This window comes from Hypanus sabinus, chromosome 4 (genome assembly GCF_030144855.1).
Source record: "Hypanus sabinus isolate sHypSab1 chromosome 4, sHypSab1.hap1, whole genome shotgun sequence".
Classification (NCBI taxonomy): Eukaryota; Metazoa; Chordata; class Chondrichthyes; order Myliobatiformes; family Dasyatidae; genus Hypanus; species Hypanus sabinus.
In genome coordinates this window covers 112,083,014-112,100,902 of record NC_082709.1, presented here as the reverse complement: position 1 = coordinate 112,100,902, position 17,889 = coordinate 112,083,014, and the positions used below count along the sequence as shown (strand labels likewise).

At 39.3% G+C, this 17,889-nt stretch overlaps 2 long non-coding RNA genes across 4 annotated transcripts in view; one reads left to right on the top strand and one right to left on the bottom strand.

Moving 5' to 3' along the window:
• Nucleotides 1-768: 768 nt before the first annotated feature.
• On the bottom strand, nt 769-17,697 carry LOC132393108 (uncharacterized). The gene is made up of 3 exons (XR_009511751.1): nt 17,492-17,697; nt 6,130-6,251; nt 769-5,977 (listed from the first exon to the last, which is right to left on the bottom strand). It is a non-coding gene; the product is annotated as an uncharacterized LOC132393108 (long non-coding RNA).
• Nucleotides 12,634-17,889, top strand: part of LOC132393107 (uncharacterized) — a 35,196-nt gene continuing 29,940 nt past the window's right edge. Inside the window, exons 1-3 of one of the 3 annotated variants that reach the window (XR_009511750.1) lie at nt 12,651-12,714; nt 13,196-13,420; nt 14,802-14,888. This is a non-coding gene — a long non-coding RNA (uncharacterized LOC132393107). Of the gene's footprint in view, nt 12,829-13,195; nt 13,421-14,801; nt 14,889-17,889 lie in introns of all 3 variants that reach the window. The other 2 variants (XR_009511748.1, XR_009511749.1) reach the window with 2 other exon arrangements.

Genomic DNA, 17,889 nt, shown 5'->3' with positions numbered 1-17,889 from the left:
AAACATAATAGAAATACCATTGTAGAGCACCATTTCTTTGGCAATACATATCCTCACTTGTAGATAATTCTTTTTGCAAGTCATGAATGCAACCCAAATAACCAGCAACACTGAATCCTTCAGTACCATGCATGTTTCACAAAGCTACACAAAGGATATACTGATGACACTTATTCAGCACCTGCTGTGGCACATTAGGCCCTGCATTCTGTATGTTTGTACCTAAACCTCAGTGAAAGACATATACAGGGAACCAGAGCTGTACTGTAGAAAGTCCGGCATTTATACTGAAGAGATCTTTTCTTTTTCCTCATAAGAACTTTTCTTTTGTAAAGAGGTGATTTAATAGATAATTGCTTACTTCTGCATTTATGGCATAATGTATGTTCCATAATCACAGACAAAGGAATTCACCTCTTTTTCTTCAGGTAGAGCAGGTAGCCAGTGTGCGCATGCAGATTTGTACAATGGACCTCCCAAGAGATTCAGAACATAATAGATTGCACAGACATGTCATTTCATACTACATGTGAATTCAGATGTTCACATAGTGTTTATCAAGTATTAAAGATCTAAATGGTCAAGATAGAATGTATGGGAGCCCCATAATACTCATTCCTGCTGAGTCATGTTGCTGCATACACATTTCAGCTGCCACGTTGGACTAACTGATGGTTCTATTCAGGCTCTACGAAATACTACATGGCGGCAATTATTACTGTAAAAGAGACAAACAAACAACCATATTCAGTTGTCAGAAGCATTTTATTATCTAGAATGGGAGGGCTGGAATGCTACAGTATATTCCATACAGTTCATCAGTCCTGATGAAGAATCTCAGCCTGAAACATCAACTGTTTATTGATTTCCGGATGCAGTCTGACTTCCCGAGTTCCTCCAACATTTTGTGCATTATGCTCTGCATATCCAGCATCTGCAGAATCTCTTGTGTTTTTGATTAATATCATCGGCCTTCATGTCCCTAGTACTGACAACTTCCAACAAGAGTCATCCAGTCATTTCTCCTTAACATTCGTCAATGTCATTATTGACCAGTTCTCCATCTTAAACATTCTAGGAACCAACACTGAACAGAAATTAACCTAAAACAAACAAAATGCCCTCAGAAGCACTTAAGTTTCCAATTCTATAGAAACACTGCTGCAAAGCATTTCCATTATTGCTTTCCTTTGAGCATCCTCCAGGGTAACAATCTCAGGATTGCTACCAGTGCCACGTGTGAGTGAGGCAAGGAACAGAAGGATTATAAAGATTAATATGTGGCTGAGAGGATGGTGCAGGAGGGAGGGCTTCAGGTTTGTAGATAATTGAGCTTTGTTCCAGGGAAGGTGGGATCTGTTCCAAAGGGACGGTTTACACCTGAACTGGAGTGGTACTAACATTCTTGCAGGGAAGTTTGCTAGTGCTTCTTGGGGAGGGGTTTAAACTAAATCTGAAGGGGCGGGGATCCAGAATGCGAGGGAGGATAGCAAGAGGAAGAATAAAGGGCAGGTGGGGACTACACGGTTCCGGAATATTAAGTGTGTAGTAGAGGAAGGTGGGGCAGAACACGTGATAAGGAGGACTCTTGTACAGAGGGATGGTCTGACGGAACATGGAGTTAAATGTGTTGAAAGAATAAGTAAATTTAGGAAGGACAACAAAATTCTAGGGGCATATAGCCCAATGGGAGTTCAGGCAGCGATTCAAACAGAGAGAGGAGAAATGGGTTAAAAATTCTATATCTGAATGCACGAAGTGTCAGAATTAAGGCGGATGAGCTTGAAGCCCAGGTGCGAATGGGTAACTATGATGCTGTTGGGATAACGGAGACATGGCTGCAGGGAGATCAGACCTGGGAAATGAATGTACAAGGGTATACGTGCTATCATAGGGACAGAAATGTGGGCAGAGGGGGTGGGGTGGCCCTGTTGGTGAGGAATGAGATTCAGTCCTTTGCAAGGGGGGACATAGGGTCAGGAGAAGTAGAGTCTGTGTGGATAGAACTGAGGAACAGTAAGGGCAAAAGGACCCAAATGGGTGTTGTCTACAGGCCACCAAACAGTAGCATGAATATTGGGTGCAAGTTGAATAGGGAGTTAACACTGGCATGTGGCAAAGGTAATGTCGCAGTAGTTATGGGGGATTTCAACATGCAGGTGAACTGGGAGAATCAGGTTGGTGCTGGACCACAGGATAGGGAGTTTGTAGAGTGCCTACGGGATGCATTCTTGGAACAGCTTGTACGAGAGCCGACCAGGGACAAGACTATTCTGGATTTAGTGTTATGTAATGAACAGGATTTGATAAGCGATCTCGCAGTAAAGGAGCCATTAGGAGGTAGTGATCACAATATGATAAGCTTTTATCTGCAATTTGAGAAGGATAAGGGCAGCTCAGAGGTGTCAGTGTTGCAGATGAACAGCGGAAACTATGGAGTCATGAGGGAGGAGCTGGCCAAAGTTGACTGGACAGATAGCCTAGCAGAAAAGACAGTGGAACAGCAATGGCAGGTATTCTTGGGAATAATGCACAAGGTGCAAAATCAGTTCATCCCCCAGAGAAGGAAGGATTCAAAGGGGGGAAGGGGCCACAGTATTTGACAAAGGAAGTCAGATTGCATAGCATTAAAAAAAAAGTATGATAGAGCTAAGGTGAGTGGGAGGACAGATGATTGGGAAGTTTTTAAGGAACAACAGAACTTAACTAAAAAGACAATACGGCGAGAAAAAATGAGGTATGAACGCAAGCTAGCCAGGAATATAGAGGAAGATAGCAAAAGCTTTTTTAGGTATGTGAAGAGAAAGAAGATAGTTAAGAACAATGTTGGGCCCTTGAAGAATGAATTGGGTGAAATTATTATGGGAAACCGAGAAATGGCAAAAGAATTTAATGAGTACTTTAGATCTGTTTTCACTAAGGAAGACACAAGCAATCTCCCAGATGTATGGATGGGCCAAGGACATAGGGTAACAGAGGAAATGAAACAGATTGACATTCGGAAGGAAACAGTGATGAGAAGACTGATGGGACTGAAGGCTGACAAATCCCCAGGTCCAGACGGTCTGCACCCTAGGGTACTAAAGGAGGTGGCCCTGGAAATTGCAGATGGATTGGTAATCATTTTCCAATGTTCCTTAGATTCAGGATCAGTTCCTGAGGATTGAAGAATGGCTAATATCTCACTTTTTAAAAAAGGAGGGAGGGAGAAAACAGAGAACTATCGACCCGTCAGTCTGACATCGGTGGTGGGAAAGATGCTAGAGTCCATTATTAAGGACGAAATAGTGGCATATTTAGATAGCAGTGATAGGATTGGGCTGAGCAAGCATGGATTTACCAAGGGTAAATCATGCTTGACTAATCTGTTGGAGTTTTTCGAGGATGTCACCAGGAAGTTAGACGGGGGAGATCCAGCGGATGTAGTGTACCTCGATTTTCAGAAGGCATTTGATAAGGTCCCACATAGAAGATTGGTGGGTAAAATCAAAGCTCAGGGCATCGGGGGGAAGGCATTGACATGGATAGAAAACTGGTTGGCAGATAAAAAGCAAAGGGTAGCGGTGAATGGGTGTTTCTCGGAATGACAGGTGGTGACTAGTGGGGTGCCACAGGGCTCGGTATTGGGACCACAGCTGTTTACCATTTACGTTAATGATTTGGATGAAGGCATAAAAAATAACATCAGCAAATTTGCTGATGATACTACGCTGGGTGGCAGTGTGACTTGTGATGAGGATGTTAGGAGAATTCAGGGCGACTTGGATAGGCTGGGTGAGTGGGCAGATACTTGGCAGATGGCAGTTAATGTGAATAAGTGTGAGGTTATCCACTTTGGGAGGCAGGAAGGCAGATTATCTGAACGGTGTAGAGTTAGGTAAGGGAGAAATACAAAGAGATCTAGGAGTCCTTGTTCATCAGTCACTGAAGGTGAATGAGCAAGTGCAGCAGGCAGTGAAGAAGGCTAATGGAATGTTGGCCTTTATTACAAAGGGAATTGAGTACAAGAGCAAGGAAATCCTCTTGCATTTGTACAGAGCCCTGGTGAGACCACACCTGGAGAATTGTGTCCAGGGTTAAGGAAGGACATCCTGGCTGTAGAGGAAATGCAGCGTAGATTCATGAGGTTAATTCCTGGGATGTCTGGACTGTCTTACGCAGAGAGGTTAGAGAGACTGGGCTTGTACACACTGGAATTAAGGAGATTGAGAGGGGATCTGATTGAAACATATAAGATTATTAAGGGATTGGACAAGATAGAGGCAGGAAATATGTTCCAGATGCTGGGAGAATCCAGTACCAGAGGGCATGGTTTGAGAATAAGGGGTAGGTCATTTAGGACAGAGTTAAGGAAAAACTTCTTCTCCCAGAATGCACTGCCTCGGAAGGTAGTGGAGGCCAATTCTCTGGATGCTTCCAAGGAGCTAGATAGGTATCTTATGGATAGGGGAATCAAGGGATATGTGGACAAGGCAGGAACCGGGTATTGATAGTATTTGATCAGCCATGATCTCAAAATGGCGGTGCAGGCTCGAAGGGCCGAATGGTCTACTTCTGCATCTATTGTCTATTATCCTGAAAGACTGAGAAGGTTTAATTAATTAATGGCAAAACAACTCCATTGATTGCTGCACGCATCCACATTGTTGACAATATTTAGGTAGCACACAAGTTGTCTGCAAAATGAATGTATGAAAGCTCAAGACTTCAATGGCAGCACTCTACAATCTACGAGTGAACCACAACTTCACAACCCATCCTAATTAGTTATTATTTTTGATTATTCTTATATGCTTGTTCACAATGTTGTAGCTGCCCACCAAACAGTACCAAGGCATAGTCAGTAATAGGTCAGGAAATTGAAAGGCAATGCTTTCACAGATCTCATTTTATGATTCTTCCATTGGCACAGTTCCCAGGTTAACACCCTATCTATTGTTTATCAACTGAGCGTTGATTTAAATACAAACCATAAACACCAGAAACAACTGAAGTAATTCTATAGCCCAAAAAAGTATACCTCCAATTAGTAATAGAAACCTTGCCTACTGTTCAGATATCCTTACTGCCTGCTTTCAGTATGCCTATACCTGCCCAATCTCTTAATGGCTTCTGTCATGTTAACAAATGGCTGCTCCTTTACAGCAGAGATGCTATGAAGATCTTCAACAAACCTAGCTCAGTTTGGCTTGCTTCAGATCATCCCATGTCTTTATGAATTACAGCAATTTGGGCTAACTAGTTGATGGGCAGTAGAGAGGGCAATCTTGAAGTAACAGTCATGAAGGCATAAATGTTATATTCCTGAATTAAGACAGCAAAGTCACAATATACTGAACCACAACAACTTCCTCAGAGAAGGATGTCAACATGCTATTAAGCTGAAAAACAATTCTGGAGTATTGTGGCATCACTTAAATTCAGGGCAAATTTAATAGCCTGAGCTTCCATGCCATGAAGTTTGAACCTTCACTACGGAGTTCATAAGATGGATGGATTCTGCCTGGAAGCTATAAACAGCATAGTTGGGTTCTTTAGCATTTACATGGATCTGGCCACTACTACCACACAGAAAAATGGTTTCAAAATCCTCATAGGAACTAACTCCTAAAGTAGAAAATGGTGTTCCAAATTCTTAAATTTCAGCCAATTTCTTTGTAGGCTTACCAATGGTCTGTGCATTTCAATGCGAACATGGTTTTATTTACAGGCAGTCCCATGAAAGTCCTCACCCAAATCCTCTGGGGAATTCACGTCATCAAACCCTCCATATGGGCTGGGACACAACTGTCTGGAACATCAGCAGGGCAGTAATGCCATCTAATATACAAGTGTTGGCTCAAAAACTATCCTTTAGATCATGAGGTGCCAGTATCTCAACTGGAGACTAAGTGTCAAATGAACTGACAGAGATTTTATTCTTCCAATGATTTTTCCTCAGCTATTGGGATCTGTACAGGTGGGAGCTCTTGAGTATCTGTAAGGAAAAAGATATACTGGTATAGTCATACTGAAAGAATATAGCATGTAGGAGAGACACGCTTAAGACGTGATTGTTAAATCAAATGAAATAGCTTAAGGGATATAATTAATAACTACAAATATAAGCGCATTGTCATTTTCCACAACCTCCATTTGCAACTGCAGCAGTCAATTCCATGGAACCCCAAAGGTTCTTATCCAAACACAGTGCTCCACAGTACAGCCCCTGACAGCTTGCTTCTGCTTTCATAGGTTGTGTATAGTTTCTCCTGTAAAAGAGAGAGGTACAAGTATCAATAAGCAGCATGCGCTCTCTAAGGTGCCACAATTAAATAGCTGGGAATGTGTGCAAGAACACAAAAAACAGAATAAGCATATTAGTCCCTCATGCCCCCTCCACCATTTAATACAGCTTGATCTTTGCACATTACTTCTTCATACAAATTGCACATACCTTGATTCACCATTAGTCAAAAATCTATTTCTATCCAAAGCATATGCTGCAGCTTTGAAATGTGCATGACTGTTGAAAAGGGATAAAATTGTGAATGTAGGATGAGACACAAATATTAGGTAATTGATACAGATTGTTACAAACCAGTTGCTGGTGTTATAATCCCAGAAGTTTCATACGTCTACATTCATAGATATTTTGGGATGGGATTTGATGATACATGCACTCAGGTTGATCACATATTCAAGATCATTAAACATCTTACAACCAGTTTCTTGAACCATTATTCTTGGCATTAACTCCCCTGACAATACCTTACGCAAGGTCTTAATCGCATACCTGGAGGGCTACCTCCTTTAAGAGATACAAATGTGACTTCAATCAACCTCAGTTACATTCAGGTGGCGCTGGGAGCTCCTGAAATTACCCCCATTGTTGAATTGTTTAGTACAATTCAAACTCTTTCAAAGTACAAACTGCACGCACAAACTTCAAATACAGTTAACATCAGGATAATAATGACATGGGCCCATATACAGTATTGCCACTTTGGTGAATTTTGATGTAATCAATTTTCTAGGCCATGGAACTTAAAACTTGCTAATCATTTAGAATATTATTTTCTATTGTTGATTACTCATTTGGATAGTTAATAAAAACATGCAATAGATTATATCAGATTTATAAAGTCTACAACTGGGAATTCATTTCTGAAACTAGACCCACTCAAAATTTAGTGAGCTATTTTCTGCAAAAGTCAAGTTGGCTTGAATTTTTAAATAATGGCATTCATTTGAGAGGGAACTGGTAGGTTTTAAGTCATTGCATTTCTCCAATCTCATTAAAATTATACACCAATCACAACTGCAAAATAAAGTGCTGTACATCCTATAAATTGTATATTCCCTTTCATTCTCATCTTGTATTTCTCAGTGCCTTTGCTCCCTTATGGCCCTGCTGCATTACCTGTGTCCTATACTTTTGTCTTCTTGCATTCATTCTTCTCGAAGATAATTTTACATTACTCGTTATTTCTGTGGTCTCCTTTCTCCAGTCTTTTTTAAGAATGATTCCAACTCTTCAATTAGATATTCCCTTGTCCCTGATTCACATCATATTTTGTATATTGGCTACAGAACATACTTTAAGCAACCACATTACCAATTCTTTTTTTTTAAATTTTTTTATTGAATTTTCAAATAGGTTACAGAAAGAAAACAATTCTTAATCATGAATTTTAAAGCCAGTTCTGCTCAAAAAATAAGCAGTCACACATAAACAAAATGCTATTTAAAATAATAAATGTTTTTGAATGTACCTTAGCAGCACAAAATGAATAGTATGAAAATTACAGAATTCAGTGGTTTTCATAAAAAAAAAGCCACCAGTGAATTAGGCTTATGTAGGTCACAAGTTTTTATTTTGAGAACTGCTGTGCATCCTGTATATACTAAACAAATAGTGCCACTTTGCTACACTTATTTCACATAAATTAAACCTTATATTGAACTAGTATAGCAGTGGATTGTAGACAAATACACTTATTTATTTTACCATTCAGAACTTCAAAAGAAAAGAAAAATTGGCCCAATGGATAAAAAGCAGTTCCCACAGGTAAGCAGTAGGCTTTCAAAATGCATTGCCACAGAAGCATTTTCAAGCATATATCACCAATTATTTTCTCCATGCTCAGGATCTGGGCATGTGATATTGTAGCACCACAGTGTGTAAATATGATGCTATATATTACACTGATCATCTGATACTAATCAGCAATCTAGATTTAAAATCTTATTCTGTTGACTCAAAGCTCCGTTAAATGGTGGAATATTTTAAAAACCATGCACCCAGCAATTTTGCATTTGTTAATATAGAGTCCTTAACTCTGTCAATTCTCTTTCTCAGTTCTTTATTTATACTGAATAATTATGGCATATAGTAGGTCCAACAGGTGATGCTAGTACCCATAAAGCTCAGCCAACTCAGTTCACATTGATGCTTGTTTTTTTTTATATTTTATAGGTTTACAATTTTCAATACATTACTGTGCCTTGAAGTTCCTTTTTTTTTTGGAAAAGTGTGCTATAAATGCCTTTTGGTTTGCAATTTTCAAGTGCGATCTTTATTAAGTTGTGTTATCAAATTCCCTCGTGTAATGGCACACTGTTTCAAACTGATGTGTTTCAGTATTATGTAGCTGCTGACATTAGCTGCACAGCTCCAATCTTGGGAGCCAGCCCTTAAAGGGACACATCCAGAACGATACAAGGTCCAACTACAACCTATGAAAGCCTACTTTAAGAGTGAGAAAACAACTCCGATTGAAGTCAGAGACAGAATCCGATGCACATCAACTCTGGCAGGGTTTGCATGCTATTACTTCCTACACGCAGTGATGCAGGACTCTAGATGAGTTGAACACCCTTTACCCATGCTTTGAAATGGAGAATAAAACTACACCCGTGCAAATCTCTGCAGTATCTGATGACCCCGTGATCTCGGTCTCAGAGGCTGACATCAGAAACCTCTTTCAAGAGGGTGGATCCTAGCAAGGCGTCAGGATGGTGATGGTGTACCTCATAAGGCACTAAAAACCTGTGCCTACCAACTGGTGTGGATGTTCACAGATGTCTTCAATATCTCACTGCTGCCATCAGAGGTTTACACCTGCTTCAAAAAGGCGACTTTCATACTAGTCTCCAAGAACAGGATGAGTTTCCTTAATGACCATTGCCCAGTTGCACTCACATCTATTGTGATGAAGTGTTTTGAGAAGGGGGTCATTGTCAGCATCCTGCCCAAGCAACAACCTATACCTGCAGCAATTTTCCTATCACCACAATAGGCCTACAGTGGATGCAATTTCACTGGCTCTCCACTTGGCCTTTGGTCACCAGGACAACTGCAATACCTACGTCAGGCTACAGTTTATTGACTACAGGTCAGCGTTCAACCCTCAGTACTAATCAATAAGCTCCAAAATCTGGGCCACAGTACATCCCTCTGCAAATGGATCCTTGAGTTCCTTATCAGCAGACCACAGTCAATACAGATCAGTAATAACATCTCCTCCTCGCTGATGCTGGCACACCTCAAACACCACCTATAAATTTGCCAATGACACAATTATCATTGGTAGAATTGCAGATAGTGACAAGGAGACGTACAAGAGTGAGATGGATGAGCTGGTTGAGTAGTGTTGTAACAACAATATTGTATTCAACATCAGCAAGACCAAGGAGTTGATTGTAGACTTCAGGAAGGGGAAGTCAAGGAAACACACATCAGTCCTCAGCGAGGGAGAAGTAGAAAGGGATTAGCAATGGAAAGGGTGAGCAGTTTCAAGTTCCTGGGTGTCAACATCTCTAAAGGCCTATCGTGGGTCCAACATATTGAAACAATTACAAAGAAAGCACTTAAGGGGCTATATTTCATAGGAGTTTCAAGAGATTTAGTACGTCACCAAAGACTCTCTACAGATGTACAATGGAGAGCACTCTGCTTGCATCACTATCTGCTATGAAGAGCCACGGCAAAGGATTGGAAAAAGCTCCAAAAATGTTGAGCCCTTGTAATCGGAGTGGATGGGGTCTTTGATGTTAAATTGTATGCCACTTTAAGCATGATCCCTATGGCTGAATGCAGAGCCATTAATGTCTATTTTTGATTTTCATATAATACAAAGTAAATTGTTTGGTGTGTGAAAAAAATGTCATTTTCAATAAATTTGAGTTCAAAAATGCAAATGATGGTCCAAAGAATACTCTTCATTAATTGTGAGCTGTGCCTGCAATAAGGCATTGTGACTAATCGATACAACAATGCAAAGTGACAAAGAATGTAATTTGAGTACCATTACGCTGCTGGCATTGAGGACAGCAATGAAGGCCCTCCATCTCTTGTGGTGTTCTTCATCATGTTGCAATTCCTCTTGGTTTTCCACTACTGTCAATCACGCAAATTCTGGGTGCAGACCCAGGAACAGCATCGCAGTCAGATGTAGAAAGATTCTTCATTACTGTTTCCATTACAGTTTTGTGTTATCAGTCAGGGTTGTTGGCCCTGAACTGAAACCACGAACCTGAAGGACTGATGGACCACTCTTAGTCTGGCCTCTACCCTTTGAACTGCTTGGCATGGGATACCGAGGGGCATAAGAATAAGGCCCTAACTATAGCCAACATAGCTCTCTGGGTCATTGAGGCACGCAAGCCTCCAAACCACGACAAGGTTGTGGTCCTCTTGGAGGAATTTGAGTATCATTGACCTTAGTTTGTTTCCATAGGAAATTGCTTTCATAAAAGTTGGTTGCTGTGAAGAACCAATTTATTCATTTTACACCAATGAGAATTAAAATCATTTTGGTGTATTTGAAGTTATTGGTTCAAGTTTCACATTAAAACTATATATCTGAGTACAGGAGATGGGATGTTATGCTTAAGTTGTACATTAGTGAGGCCTAATTTGGAGTATTGTATGCAGTTTTGTTCACCAACGGACAGTAAAGATGTAAATAAGGTTGAAAGAGTAGAGAAAATTTACAAGGATGGTGCCAGGACTGGAGGACCTAAGTTAAAAATAAAGATTGAAGAGGTTAGGACTTTATTCCTTGGAACGTAGCAGATTGAGAAGAGGCTTGTTAGAGATATACAAAATTGAGGGGTATAGATAGGGTAAATGTAAGCAAGCTTTTTCCACTGAAGTTGGGTGGGATTACAATTAGAGGTGATGACTTAAGAGTGAAGGGTGAAAAGTTTAAAGGGAACTTGAGGGGAAAATTCTTCACTCAGAGGGTCACAAGAGGTTGGAACGAGCGATTAGCATAAGTGGTACATAAGTTCAATAGAAAAGTTTGGACAGATGGATGGATAGTAGGGACATGGAGACCTGTGGTTCACATGCAGTTTGATGGGACTAGGCATCTTAATGGCTCTGCATGGACTAGGTGAGCCAAAGGGCCTGTTTCTGTGCTGTACTGTTCTATGACTTTATTTTGTGCTAACAAAAATTGAGACATGTCAGAGATCTAATTTTGCCAGTAGCCCTATGAGAACCAGCACAGTAGCAATGTAGTTAATGTAACATTTTACAATACCATGCATCAGAAGATGAGGGTTCAATTCCCGCCACTGCCTGTAAGTTTGTATGTTCTCCATGTGACAGCATGGATTTCCTCTGAGTTCTCCGGATTTCTTTGATATTCCAAAGACATATAGGTAAGTTTAAGCAAGTTATGGGCATGCTTTGCTGACAATAGGAAGCACGACGACACTTGAGGAATGTCCCCAGCACATTCTCCAGCGGTGTTGGTTGTTGATGCAAATGACAGATTTCACTGTACATTTCAATGTATATGTGACAAACAAAGATAATCTCTTTACATTTTGCTTCTTGTCCCCAGGAGTGTGCTGAACCATTTTTAGGTGAGCACTAGGGAAATAAATATCTTGACTAAGATTTATCACCTGCCGAGATTCATGCAGATTAAAGAGAAAATGAGGGCTAAATTTCGATTCTCATGGTGAACACCAACGTAGTCACTAAGGCATGGTCTTGTATACGGCTGCTTGTTAAGTCCTCTATCATAACATCTGAAGCACACTTGTGAACTGCATCAACAAAATTGCAATTTAGTCTAATTTCACTTCATCTTTTCTGCGCATTTAATAGGAGACACCGAATGAACATGCTCTCAATGACTGCATAGTGGTTTATCATGTAGATCGTCTTAGTTCAGTACACTACAAAGATATTTTTAGTAAGGTAGGAGAAAATCGTGACTTCTGAATTTTAATTTATGCCAATGCAAAGCTACAACACTGTTACTAAATATAAACATTCTATATGTTATTTCCCCCGTGGCTTTGCAAACCGATATTCAACATCTCTAAGACAAATGAACATCAGTAAATAATGTTTGAATCAGCAAGTAGCATACCTCATGCGTGTCAAAACAAAAGTTTAGATCAATGCGTGTATTCAAAGTATTTCATCCGACCTTTTCACTTCTAGTCCACCAACGCAAGTCAGATATTTACAAAATGTGTCCCCTTTATAAAGCATTATACAACTTGTTCAGCTCTTAAATATAGATTCCAATTGCAGACACGTGGGATAATTCGACCTGCTAGTTTACTACGACTGGATGGTAGGTCGCGTGTATTGCGCGCTTTCCTGCAGGCACCGCTCCGCCCACCCTTTTCGCAACGTTGACGCAATCTATAAATAGTAGAACAAAAGGACAACTTCCTTGAAGCTTGCTGAAACTGCATAAAAGGGTAAGCTTTGTAGTTGGCTTAAACATAATAGCGAGTTTTGTAATGATTCTTTATACTAAAAAAACATGCGTCCTGTAACTGTCGGAGTACTGAAGTACCGATTTTCGCGAATCCGTAAGTGTCCATATCGTTTTCTTCTGTTAAGACTACATAAAAGTGTTCCGTAATGTACCTGCGTTAATTTTATCAAGCAGTTACTGCTTCTTTTGTTCGCCGCGTTATTTAAGGACAAACAACATAGCTCGTGGAGTCTTTAAACTTATGCGATTTGTATGGATCGTCTAACTAAATAGTGCATGATCGAAGACGTTTGGGAATATATTAAATTGTACCTTAGCGGACATCAACTTAACTAATACTAATTGTACCGATGCTCAAATATGGGATGACGCAATTCCAGATTTAAACTACTGTATAAAATTGTTGATGTGAAAATAAGGTAGTGCCATATGATACGACGGTTTTGTTTATTTTACTCTAGATGTTTTGTTTATTCTTGTTCGACGAGAAAACTGGACATTTTATGTAAAATTTCCGTAAATAATGGAGAAAGGAACGTTGTTTATTTTCGATAATGTGTTGGAGGTTGCGTTATAACTTAACACAATAATAAAGGGGAGAACAGAAGTCAACCCTTTCTCCGTTTACTTATGATCTGCCATCATGAATTATGCTACTATAAACAAGGCAACACACCTTGACTGAGGTAATATAAAGCAACTCCTAACAACCCTGCATAGAAATAATAATACTACTACTACACTATTTACATTGATACACAGTGATCTTCCGGCATAAGCAGATTGACGGCTGTGACTACCAAACAATAGTTGACCATCTATCAGGAAAATGCCAAATGAGACCAGTGACTGCGTCACACAGCCAATTGACGTATGGAATAGTAAAGAGGGCGGTACTTCCGCTGTAGCGTAGTACTTTGTTACAAACAATAAGCCGTTTGCAATACAGTGTTGCGGATTATCTGCACTAATGGAATCACAAGTAAACCTGGGACAAATAGGCCTGGACAAGGGGAAGTGAACAGACTCCCTTGAAATCAGAAATTACATCTTAGCTTTTCTATTTTGTCTATTTTAATTAAAAGTGACAATTGTCTTTACTATATTGTATATTATACAAATCTTTGCAATGCCCCTCAAAACCGGCACGCCAAATTAAGAAAATCGTTATCGTAGCATGAGATACAAGTTTCAACTTAAAAACATTACAGAGGAGCAAGTCTAAGAATGACAGGCTAGTATGTACAGTATTCGTAAAGTTCAATACAACAAGCACAACATAACTTCTGAGAAGATTGTAAAATGTCATCTGTAGCATTGGAATACATTTCGGAGTTTAAGTTTACCTAGTTAATTAACGATGGCAATCTTGTATTAATAAGTACAACATCTTTAATCTGTAGAGTATACTGGAGAAATGCGTGCGACTGTCTTCTGCAGTTCTGCTTGTCTAGATTTACGGGCATTTTTCGATAGCGCGCAGTACCTTGATTGACAGGAACAATGCAACACTGATTATCTAACTTGGATAGTCAATATTTAAATATCCTAAGAGCCCGCTTTAACACACACATATTTATTGTGGACTCATAATATTTATAGTGTCTGCAATTAATGTTTTGCTATTAAAAACGGAGGCACTACTGATCGTTGTTTGGAACTGGAATCCCACCTCCTATTGGTCTGTTTAATTTGAGCTGTAGATTCAAATATGACAGTGTCCGACGTATTCTTTACTTTTCTAATCTTGGGTCGTAGATTTTTTTTTAAAAGAGGGATGGAATAATTAATATTAATATCTGAGCCATTCGTGCACCGTTCTAATTAACAAGCGTTCCACTGAGGCAATATTGATAAACTTATGTTTAACATTATTGCTAACATTATACTCAAATTTGAAGTTAGGAGATTAATGGTATGCTTTAGAAAAAATTAGTGTGCCTGCCATCAGATAAATTGAGTGTCTTTAAAACAAACTACACGTTTTGCTTGATCAGTTTGGATTTTTTGGTGCAAGTTAATGCCAGTTCAGCATTAATTTTTCTTGCCTTTTCTCCTGTATAAAAGTGTTACAGTCAAAGATTAATGAAGATAAGGGAGAACACCAAACTCATCTAGATTGATACTTGATCTGCAGAATTTACTCTTTCAACAGTAAGTTATGATTCTCTCATTTTCCCCCACTGGAACTAATCTGACAATATTGTTCATAAATTGTATTAAAAACTCTTATTCTGTTTAAATTTGCATTTATCATGTTATATTTGTTTTCTTGAAATGAAAATGGTTTAATTTAGAACTGTGTTATACACTTTAAAATTGACTTGCATTTTAATAGTTCCTTATTTACTAACTTTCAATAGTTTATTCTAGAGAATTTCTGGTGTTATTAACAGCTTTAACTCAAGTTATTGGTGAAAGATGTGCTTATTACTGCATAACATCTTATTAGAAGGGAATACATTGAAACTTCAGTTATTGGACAGACTGGGTCACACCCCACTCCTAGAATCTGCCATCTCTTGCACTGAATGTTTAACATACTATTAACTAGATTTGGCAGGCACCAGAAATTGGGTATTTTTGGAAATTAATAAGGACTAAGTAGATTTTGTTTAGTGTGTTTATTCTGCTTTGCTTTTTAATGTCCTTTGCTAGTCTTTCTGCTTTTACAACTGAAATCTGTAAATGTTTCAGGAATATTGGATATGCCATATTTTAAATTACTTAGTGAATAAGCTGAGTCTATAGTTTTAATATAGTCAAATCTGCTACCTGTACTCCAAGAGTAACATAGCAATTAGACAATGAATAATTTTAAATGGTATGTCATCACTGCTAAGTGTGCCATTCACACTTAAATCAAAAATTACAGGTTATATGTACTCTGCCCAAGTAATCCAGGCAAGCAGATACCATTGCTCTAAATTCTATTCTGCATCTAGAAACATGCTCTTGCCAAACCGTACCATTGCCTTGTGCATAGGATTAAACATTGTCTTCTAGAGTATACAGTACACAAAAAGTATTCTTTCTAATTGTAAACAAGCCTGAAAATACTTCAATGCTTCATGTTCCTTTCCATGAAAAACCTATGAAGTACATAAACAAAACTGCTAACATTGTAATTTTTAATCAAGTAATGTATTTAAAGGATTATAGAAATCATGTAATACAGCAACTTAAAACATCTTATTGATTTAATCAGTGCATGATAAATTGACTAATTAGTTTGAAAACCTATAAATTAGGTAAAAACTACATATTTTTCTAAAACACATTTTACTGTGCAGTCATCAGTGAATGCTAGCTATTTAAGGGCAAAGTTGTCATAGTCAACTAAGTTGCATCTGATAGATAATTATGAATTCCTCTTATGAGGAAGATGGAGGGATATGGACATTGTGTAGGTAGAAGGAATTTGTTTCTGAGTTTATTTCAATTTACTTTTTAGCTAGTTGGCCAGCTATACTGTTTTAAGACTCTCCCCAAATCCTAAAAAAGTTGCTTTTAATTTAATCCCACGATCTAGTTCACAGCAGAGATGAATAGATTTGTAATCTCATCCTAAAAACAGCTCCATAATTGTTGCAATATCAAGTTAATAGCATAAATTTAAATAAATGAAGAGTCTTCAATCCTGAATGCATCAAGAGATTTAATGTTTCAGTTTTAGACCTGAAATATTAACTTCTCTTTCCACAGAAACTGTCTGATCTACCGAGTTTCCTGCATCTTCTGGTTTTTTAAAATTTCAAATTTCCTGCACTTGTGGTTTGATTTGGGTGCTGTGGTATTCTGCTCAAAGTCAAATCATCTTGTGAATGATGTACAATCAGAGCCTTGACCATCTGATGCATGCTCGGGCATGTATGTATGCAGTTATGTATTCTTCTATAGTTTGTCCTATTTGCATCTGCAGAAAATGATGATTGTAAAGCATTCTTAGGCAGGTTGTCCAAAGGCTGCACACCAAAATTAATTTCAAACCTGATAATGAAAATTAACAAAACACTTTTTTAAAAACCTTCTATGCCCTCCCATACTTTATGGTCTATATCTAAGTAGCCTAATGTAAGGAAAAGGATATAACTAACCAAACCTTTTACAGTAATGTTCCATTTCTCTCTGTACTCAAAAACATTGAATCCATCATGTGAGAGAGTAAAAGGGAGGGCTTGATTTTACAAGTTTCTGGAAACTGTTCGGACACAACCCTTATCTTGCCCTTTTGAAATTCAGGATTTTTTTTTTGGAGTCTTGGTATCCATTTAGCGACAAGGACCATAGATGTCTTAATCATACCAGGTCGTTTCTAATTATCCAACTGTGACACCACATTGGCATGAGAGCCAGACGGTCAAATTCAAACTGTTAGCAGGGGTTTTATATTAGCTCTGTAGTCTTCCTCTCTTCATTCACACCCACAACTCCGGTACAAGAACTGAGCGCACTTTAAACAATTTTAATGTGGAGTTGAAAATTTTGCGGTAACATTGGTTCCAACTTTACATAAAACACAAGCAAACATTGCTGGAACTACATGGGGACTTACTGATCTTACCAGAACAAGTCATCTAACATACAAAAAAAAGTTCAAATTCAGGGAGATGGTGGATCTTTGATATTTTTTATATAGAAGTTGTCATCCTTAACTACTACACAAGGTACAAGAATTAATACTTAAGTGTATCCGCGGGAGAAAAAATGGCAAAGCTTTAAAGCAACTTAGAATAAATAGAGAAATGCCAACAGACCTGTAAAATAGTGGGTCGGGTACGCGAAATTGTGAGCCCCCAGCGTCCGGGTGGTACTGTCGAAGCAAACCGGGAGAGCTTCTGAGGGAGCGGCGGATGGCTGGGCTCGGTCACCGCGGGCCGCCGGCCAGCCGGGCTTCGCGCCGCTACCGTTGGAGCCCAATTTCAAACCGTCCGCGCGGAACCCGCTGCTCGCCCAGCATGCCGCGCGCGCCCCTCCTCCACACCCCCCCCCCCCCCCCCCGCCACTAACGAATTTGAGTCGAATCTCCGCTTTCGGCGCCATTTTCGACTTGGAGCAAGAAATCACTCCGCACACTAGGAGCGGAGACGGAGCTGGGGGGGAGAGCGAGAGGGAGCGGACGTCAAGGGCCGGCAGGCGAGGAAAATGAACTAGT